This window comes from Nelumbo lutea, chromosome 1, assembly GCF_056320005.1.
Source record: "Nelumbo lutea isolate HS-2025 chromosome 1, American lotus-T2T, whole genome shotgun sequence".
Classification (NCBI taxonomy): Eukaryota; Viridiplantae; Streptophyta; class Magnoliopsida; order Proteales; family Nelumbonaceae; genus Nelumbo; species Nelumbo lutea.
The window spans coordinates 12,658,999-12,668,465 of record NC_142684.1 but is presented as its reverse complement, the minus strand read 5'-3'; the positions used below and the strand labels follow the sequence as shown (position 1 = coordinate 12,668,465).

Genomic DNA, 9,467 nt, shown 5'->3' with positions numbered 1-9,467 from the left:
TCGAAACCTATGACGAAGAGACAAATGACGACGAGCTCAGAACTAATTTGGACCTTGTCAAGGAGGTACGCAAACTAGCCCACGTTCGAACTACAGCTTACTAGCAGCGAGTAGCTCGGTATTATAATGCACGGGTCAGGAAGCGACTATTCCATGTCAGCAACTTGGTCCTTCACAAGGTAATGGTACTTGAGCCCGGTGTGGGTAAGCTCAATTTGAAGTGGGAAGGTCCTTACTAGGTGAGACGGGTGTTCGGAGAATGAACCTACGAGCTCAAGACCATGGAAGGAAAGCATGTACCTCATGCTTGGAATGTCAACAACCTAAGGAGATACTACCTATAAACCTTGATGCAAGCAAAAAACGACTGAGTCCATAAGACCACCGAGTTGATTCTATGGACGAAAAATTGGAGAAAGGACCTTAAGTCATTCCTAGAAGCCTAAGGGCTATAGTGTCTTGCTGACAAAAGACCTCAACACGATATAAGACCTAGTCGCCTATTCGGCATAGGTTGTTTAAGACCCAGTCGCCTCTTCTGCACGGACTCATTAAAACCCAATCACTATGGCATGGGTAAGGCAATGTAGCCCGAACGCAGATAGGTCGGGCATGTACACCCTACCGTGTTTGCTCACCCTGGCATACAATAACGATTGTTCCTATTTGAGTTCGGGAGTAATCTATACTTAGAAAAATTTCACTCCTATATGGTCTAGCTCACGAGCTCGGGAGTGATCTATACTTATAAAAATTTTGCACAGAGAAGGTTTTGCAAAATGTTTGTATTTCATTGATAAAGTACTTCAAGTACATAGTATAAAAAAAGGAAGAAAGAAAAAAAATTACAACTATTTAGCTGAGCTCGGAGGCTCGAGACATCAAGTATTTACATAGGGGGGTCCAAGAAAAGAGGCATCAGCCAGTTTAGGGTTCCTCATCCCCAATAGAGGCTTCAGCAAGAAGATCTATCTCCATGCGGTCCTCAGCGGTATCAACCTCCTCTCCCTCTCCTGCCATTTCATTGTTGAGAAAGTCGTCGTCACTCTCCGCCTTGGAGTCTGGATCCTTGGCGGCTTCAATGGCCATCTCCTTGGTGATCTTGGACATGGTGATGGCATTGAGATCGAGTTGGGGAAATTCATGCTTGGTCAACCACCTACTGAGCTTAAACCCCTTGCGGTAACCCGTTGTCCCTGCCTCAACTAACCTCTCTCGAAGCTCCTCCAAAGACTAATACTCCTCAACCGCCTTGACCTTGGCCACCTCCATTACCCGAAGCAGGATTTTGGTATGCTCTTTCACAAGAGCCTCAAGGTTCTCATTCTCCCTCTTCAATGCCACCTCGCGCTCCTCGAGCTGCTTCTTCTCCGCCTCGAGCTTATTCTTCTCGCCATCAACAAAGTCAATAGCTCCTTCTTGTCTCCTGCATCATTTTTCAGCTGACTGATCTCATTGCGAGCTAAGTTGAGCTCGAAGTGGGCAGTTCGAGAGGTCTCCTCAGCTTCGAGAGCTTGCTTTAAGTTCACCTCGAACTGATAGGCCAAGGCGTGGATCGAGCAGTTCACCTACCAAAAGAAGAAAACAAGTATAAGTATAAAGAAAAAATCTAAGTATAAAATAACCGAAGAATAGAATACCTACCACCATGTAGTGTGTGGCTGCTCTAGCCCCAAGCTGAGTAACCAGTAAGTCAACCCAATGAGCTACCTCCTCGATGAATATTGCGTGCTTGCTCTTGAGTAGGCCAAACTTCGGAGTCAGCCCAATGGGCTGGGGCTCTAAAGACGTGGTCTCCTCGGGCACGTGGAGTGGAGTGGCCTTGCCTAGGTCCTACTCAACCAAGTCGATCATGGGAGGCTATTCGCGATGGGTGGGTGTTCGGGGGCAAAGGAAGCAACGTTAGAGGTGGTGATCTCGGTATGGAGGCGAGCCTTCTTGGAGGCCCTCTTCTTCTTCTTTCCCTTCTGCATGCTCTTGAAGAGCTCGTCAGCGGGGATATCGTCCATGGAAACTACAACAAGTGATGACCTAAGCTAGATACAACACTGAAGTAAACAAACAGGAAAAAGGTATAACAGTTAGTGACCTAACAGGAGGGCTTAGACCAGCTTGCATGAGCTTCTCCTCGGTCACGAAGTTTTCGAACTTCAGGCCAAGCTTTGCCCAAGATCGGACCTCCTCCCTTGTCTTTGGGTCCACTCTGACGCCAGGGTCCTAGATGGCTACCCTCCAATGAGTTGGGAAAGGCCACCCTCGGTGTTATGGACCACGAAGTAGCGCCTCTTCTAAGACGAAACCTTGTTAGGGAGCTTGTGCAACAACTTGTACCCGGGGTGAGGAGACATACAGTAATTTCTTCTGTGCTCGGGTAGAACACAAGACGAGTTTTTTTTTTATGGAAAGGATCGAAGAGAAGATGCCGAGGTCTAGAGGTCAGTTGTAATCGTGGAAAAGGGCAATGGTACCTACGATGTTATGGAAGGAGTTTGGATGCAACTGGTCTATGGCAATGTCAAAAAACTTAATGGCTTCGATTATGAAATGGTGGAGTTGAAGACGCAACCCGGCTACGACCTGCTCCGCGAAGACCACGATCTTGTCATGACTGTGATACCAAGGAATGTTGCCTAAGGGAATACTGTATACAAGGTCGTTGGGAAGTCTATACCCTGCTACCAGAGATTGGAGTCTATCCGCTGTCATGGTAGACGGACCAAAGCTGTCCGAAATGCGACCTCGGTGTGAGGTGGAGGCCGACTTGCCAGAGGCCTCTCACTCTCGCCTAGGTGAGTCCGCCTCTGACGAATTGGAGTCCACATCCCGTGATGAAGTGCCCACCTCAGTAGGATGAGGCTCCGAGGTCTGTACTGAGGTCCCCACCTCGGCCCTAGCGGACTCGCCGCTCCCATCTAAAAGGTTATCTAAGCTAAGACTAGACATACTAACGGAAAGGACAACAAAATCGAAAGCAAAGGAAGACAAACTCACCAAAAGAAGACAAAAGTGAGCAAGACAAACTCGGACCCAGGAATAGCTGACGCCAAGCTGGGATACTTGAATGTGACCTCAAGGACTTTGGATTCACGGTTTTGTGGCGAAGAAAATGGGCCCTTTGGCCCCTATTTATAACCAATATATCTAGGAATCAACAACCGAGATCTACACGATCGAACGATTCCTAAGAAAACCGGTTGCACGCTTCCCAAGGTTGAAATCAGTTTAGCACGCATTTTGATGTCCACTGAGACTATAATTGAGTTGACGTCTGTGTGTACCTGATACCGATCTGGGTCACTTCCTGGTTGAGTTGAACTGTTGAACAGGTTCAACCAACGGTCCACCCTCCATATCACCTAGACTTCATGCCAAATCCACTTGGGCTTGTCATGAACTCCCTGCATCGAGTCAAGACCCCTGGCACGAGGAGTGGGGGGCAATTGATGAGGAGTTATTTGGCACGACCTAGTAAGTAAAGGTCACGTGGTCGTGATCTGCCCGAAGGGTGACAACTCAGTAAAAGGAGCCTAGTCAACAGTTTTTCGAGCTCGGGTGTTCGGTCACCTCGGCACAAAGCCACCTCGGCACCTAATCTAGTTCGGGGCCCAAGAACCGAAGTGACACGCAATCAACTCTAGAAGCTTCCCAATGGACTTTGAACCTCACGGGATCACACCACGTAATGGCAGACCTTATCCTCTCCCCGCCCAGATCGGGCGAAAATGATAGACTTCATTGACTGATACGTTACTCCCCGACTAAAGTGAAAACAGATCTCATCCACTCAGGCCGAAGATCCCAGAACCATTTCGTGAGACCCACGGCAACTCAGCTATATATAGGCAATAACCCCTCTAGGGCCCAAGTACACATGATTACTTACACTCAAGCTCTCTAGCACTCGCACTTCAGCTCGCAATCACAATAAGAGTACTGACTTAAGCATCAGAGCGACCTTACCGGGTCATCCACCCTGGTCTCTCTGATCCTTGTTTTGTAGTTTCATCTAGCTCGCCACGTGAGCATGCCCAGGCAACCTTCCAATTAAGAGCTTCTAGATCGTGCACCATTAAGTTACAAGGAGGGGAGAGTAAGTGAGAGATCGAAGAGGAGAGGGGATTGCCACCACTAGTTCGTTGTTACGTAAAGTAGAGAAGATGAACAGAGATTTCTTGGGAGCACAAAAATGACAATTCTCGACTGCTTCAACTCCTTCTTCGGCAACGAACGATTCATTAATCTCTGTCTCTTTCCCTGTTTCAAAGTTCTTCTCCTCACTTCCCTAATTTCAAAGAGAATTATAGTCGTATTAAGATTTCTCTTAAGGGAACAGGATTGCCTAAATAGGAACAATCTAAAACTTCAGTCTGGTCAGACGTGGGTAAATCCTTTGGGACTTCAGATGTGTTTTAGGGACCATCTTCTAGTAGTGAAAAAACAAATTAATAAATTATTTTTGGTTAATGGTATTTGATTTGAGTAGGGAGTCAGCCCGTATTATCTTAGTAACAGAAGTGATTTGGGTGACAAGCGGAGAATTAGAGACATCAAGGTAGTCGTGGTGTTCTGGTCATTGGCTCACTACAATTGCCATTGGTGATGGTGTTTCAATAGTGGTGGTGAACAACAAGGGTATTTTAGGAATTTTAAAATAATTAACATTCACGTGATGTCACATGTGAACGAACGGAGTGTAACAGAAAATTAACGGAAAGGGATGTGTTAGACAATTGTCAGAAAACTTAATGGTACCGCAAGACAATATCCAAACAATAAGGGTACAGTTTGTCAATTTCATGAACATTAGGGGTAGTTTAAGAGATTTACCCAAATATATATTATATAATTATTGCATATAATATATGGCCCGAGCTTGTGCGGGCCCGTGTTGTGTTGCGGGCCAAGTCTTAGGCCAAGCCAGACCACGAACCTAGCTAAGTCATGTTTTTTAAAATTTAAAAAAAATAATGAAAATTTTAACATAAATTAAAATAAATAGACAAAAAATAAAAAAATGATCTTAAAATTTTATATTTTGATGTGTGCAATTGTTTATATATGCAATAATAAAATAAAATAATATAATAAAATCATATATATTAATATATTATATAATTATTGTATATAATATACAACTCAAGCTTGCACGGGCCCATGACGTGCCATGTGACGGGTTGGTCTGCTGGCCAAGTCTTAGGCCAGGGTGGGCCACAAATCGGGCTAAGCCATGTTTAAAAAAAATGAAAAAAATAATGAAAAACTTAACATAAATTAGAAAAAGATCTTAAAAATTTATTTTAGCCCAACCCCGCACAGGCCCGTGTTGTGCTGCAAGCCAAGTCTTAGGCCAAGCCGAGCCATGAATTGGGCTAAGCCTATTCATGGGCTCAGTAGCTCGATAGTTCATCCCAACCCATTAACAACACTTAATTAATTAATTAAATAATTTGAGATAGTCTTTACCAATCTTGTGTTGATAATACATAAAATTTTATTTATTTATTTACTTATTTTACTAAATTATTTAATTAGTTAATAATTTAATAATCTAACAAATTATTGTTGCTAGCAAAGTAAGACAAAGAGTTGTGTATATATTTACTCTCTCACTTGATTGCGTATTATCTCATTCATTTTATTAAATTTCTTTATTTATTAAATTAAATTAATTATTATTTAACTATTTACAATTTTTCCACTATATAAAACAAAAATACAATGATAAAAGTAATCTCTCCCTCTTTCACTCTATTGCTTTGATGGTCCTGATTATTTATATATTTATTATTTTATTAAATTTAATTAAGTATATTATTATCCATAAATTTTTATTTATATTAAATAGATATTCTTTCTGCAACCAACCAACGCAAGCTAGTAGTATCAATAACCACAAAATGTGACATTAACATGCATCTGGTTTTCTTCATGGGTGAAACCAGATACCACTAGGTGAGAGTAAACAAAATCAGGATTGATCGTACAACTTTCTCTCTCTCTGGAGCTGGGCTGAACTGAGCTGAACAGAGGAATAACTCATTTTCTTATGCTGAATTTTCAAGACTCCAACCAAATCTCTCCCGTTTTCCAATTATACTCCATTCTTCCGATTGCCACTTGCCCGAAGTTTCATAGCAGAGTTTATCTTCGGCTAACTTTCTGGCAGTGCTGATCTCTCGTCGTCTTTTTTCTTCTTTTGGTTCTTCACTCAGGTGTTCTGGTCACTTCTTAGAGATCTAGTACTAATAACTTTTCGACTAATCTCACGAACCAAGAGGGTTCGGAGTTGGGTTTTATTCTGAAAATTCTTTTCAAGCCCAGCTAGTGCCGGTGCTGGAGACACTGTTCTGAACTAGCCAACCAACCGTTATGTGGATGTTCGTTCCAAACCTCTAGAGACGTTGGTTAGCTAGTGCCGGTGCGTTAGAGGGGACAATGAGATATTCCGTCGAAGCTGGTGCCGGTGCTGAAAGTTATAATAAGGATAAATTGAATATTTTTGAAAGTTAAAACAGTCACGTGATACACATTTAAATGGTTAATGACGGAACATTATCACTAAAAGAAATACTAATCAAATGTCAGAAACATTAACGGCAGCATTAGTAAAATTTTAAACAATAAAGATACGTTTAATCAATTATCTAAAGCATTAGGGTAATTTAAGAAATTTACCCAATTTCTAATAGTTTAAGAAATAAGGTAGTTTAAGAAATTTACCCAATGTATATAAGAATCCTGAATCGTGATTCTCGCCCAGGTCTATTCTCGCTATTCTCTTGTTCTTATTCATTCCATCTTCCTCGACATTTCGCCGAAGGGTAATACAACTTCTCCGACGCCGTGTAGTTGATATCTTCACAGGTGCGCTTTTTCTCTCTTTCATTTTTCTTTTCGTTCTCTCATCTAGCCATGTCGGTATATCCAAACACCATTCTCATGTTTTGTTTGATCTTTTCTCCAGAAAGTCCAGAGACCTTGTACCGTTCAATCATCTTACCGTTTACAGGTACGGACCAAGTTTGTGTTTTTTCACCATTCTTAATATTTGAATCGAGTTCTTTAATTAGGAAGTCGTTTTAGCATTTTGAAGTCGTTTACAGTTCTTTACAAATATGCTTTATAAAACATCTTTTCATGAAGTACTTGTCTCTGAAGTTTTAGCTCAACAAGCATAAACACTAAATTGAGTTTTGATTATAGTTGAGCTAGGTGCTGAAAGCAGAAAACCCATAAAAACTTCATCACATACCATTGATGCCTTGAATTTAGCAAGGGTTTTAAATTTAGAATCTTTTCCTTCACCCTCCCCCTTCTGTCTTTGAGCAATTATCAAACACAAACTTAGGCTCAGTTTGGAAGGAGTACAAATACAAGTAAAATAATGCAAAATACAAGATTTTGCACTCTACATAATTGCATTTGTACTCTTTCCAACTGAGCCTTAGCAGCAATTGCAAAACCTTTTCCTTGATTCCATCCCCATAGTTCCTTCTCCTTTTAATTTGGAATTTACATTGTTCTAGATAAAAACACCAAATGCAGGGAATAGAAAAAAAATAATGAAGCATTCTAAATACAAAAGAAATAAAACATGCGTATGTATTGTTAACAGATCTACCCTTTTGTGTCTTTCATATAATACTGTGTTATGGCCCATTTATAAATCAATCTAAAAAACCTTCAGTAAGATATTTTCCTTAGGCTGTGAGAATATACTTCAGCCATCCAAAATTGTCCATGCTTTTGCTATTCAATGAATAATTAAGATTTGACATTTTACAATCCATGTCATTAAGTAAGCCTCCAAAGAGAGATCCCAAGTTTAATTCATAGGTGGCGCCATGTGCATATATTGCCTCAAGGACACAAAATTCTAACCTTGTGCCAATATACAACAAGACCACTATACAAAATATACATGCTAGACAAAATATACAGCATAAAGAAAATCTGAGTTAATCGACTCTCAAAGATACCAAACATATTTCCAATCTTCGCTTCATGGGTTTCTGAGGGCTGCCAACCTCCTCTCAAGCTCATCTACATCCGAAATGTAGACAAAAGAACTTAATAGTTGCAAAAGTTAGAAAACTGCTTCTAGAAGTGGAAAAATTGGGGTTAGCTATTCACTAGAATTTTGTCCTAGTAATAGGAAGCAAGTATATAATTTGGTTCTAAATCAAAGTCAGAGCAAAGGAGTTTACTAAATCTAATCCCTCTATGAGATAAAACTGCTGCATTTAGCGTGTCATACACCCACTTAGGTTTAGAACCAAGATTCAATCTAGATGATTTACTACATTTACCCCAAAGTGCAAGAGCTCACACATTGAATATAAAGGAAAAGAGTTTATAAGTGATTCCTTCTACCACTGGAATATGTTGTAATAATAAGTCAAGTAGCACAAATATTAAATGCTTTTAAAGCAACAGTACTTAAAATCAACAGAAAAATGGAGCTTCTATTGCCACTCTTCTTATTACTTGGCACTCTTCCCACAATTATTTTCATTGTCTTCTGGCTAAATAACAGCAGAGGTCATGTTAACATTCTGTTTTGTGCATCTTTACACAAAACATGAGAGATTAATGGTTCAGGTCGATGTGAGACATGAAGAAAATTTGAATGAGAGGTTAAGGATCTTGAATGCTTGTCTTGTTGGTAGGCTTGCTGGAGTAGAGTTGGAGAGGGAGATAATTGAAGTCTGGGTGAAGCTTGAATGGGGTGAGGAAGGAGTTGTGGGTGTTAGAAATTTGGTTGGGGGTTTGCTTTTGTTTATAGAAGAAAAACAGCATTTTGAAAAGAAAGAACTGTTTAAAAAGTTGCAGAAAATCAAAAAGAAGTAGCAGAAATCAGGTTCCAAGAAGAGAAGGAAAAGAAGGTGGCGGCAACTAGGGTTTAGAGAGAGATTTTCGAACATAACCTTCTCTGTTACACCCCTAATTCCATTTAATTAAGTTAAACTTTAGTAATTTACAGAGAGGCCCCTAGTTGGGCGGAAAATTAAAAAACATAACATAAGAAAAGCCCAGATTAAGGCCCATTTTAGAAAGAACATAAAAGATATAAAAAGTATAAACAGCCTATGGGCCATTCGGCCCATCTTCTCTACGCTCCCCCTCAAGCTGAGCATAGATGTCAATCATGCCAAGCTTGCCAGTATCATGCTGAAGTTTAGCCTTGGGAATGCCATTGGTGAGGAAATCAGCTAACTTTCCTTTAGAAATGATGAAAGGTAGACACACCTCTCCAGAAGCCACTCTTTCTCGAATGAAGTGTTTGTCAACTTCAATATGTTTAGTTCTGTCATGTTGCACTAGATTGTGAGCAATGTTGATGGCGGCCTGATTATGACAGTATAACATCACTAGTTTATTATGCTCAATACCCAGTTCCTCTAACAAGGATTTAAGCCACAATAGTTCAGAAACTCCATGAGCCATGGCTCTGTATTCAACTTTGG

General features: G+C 40.7%; 1 protein-coding gene across 1 annotated transcript in view; it reads left to right on the top strand.

Moving 5' to 3' along the window:
* Nucleotides 1-5,866: 5,866 nt before the first annotated feature.
* LEW3 (UDP-Glycosyltransferase superfamily protein) overlaps nucleotides 5,867-9,467 on the top strand; it is a 42,682-nt gene continuing 39,081 nt past the window's right edge. The window contains exons 1-3 of the mRNA XM_088963647.1: nucleotides 5,867-6,212; nucleotides 6,761-6,864; nucleotides 6,965-7,009. The gene's annotated coding sequence lies outside the window, so the exon portion shown is untranslated. The remainder of the gene's footprint in view (nucleotides 6,213-6,760; nucleotides 6,865-6,964; nucleotides 7,010-9,467) is intronic.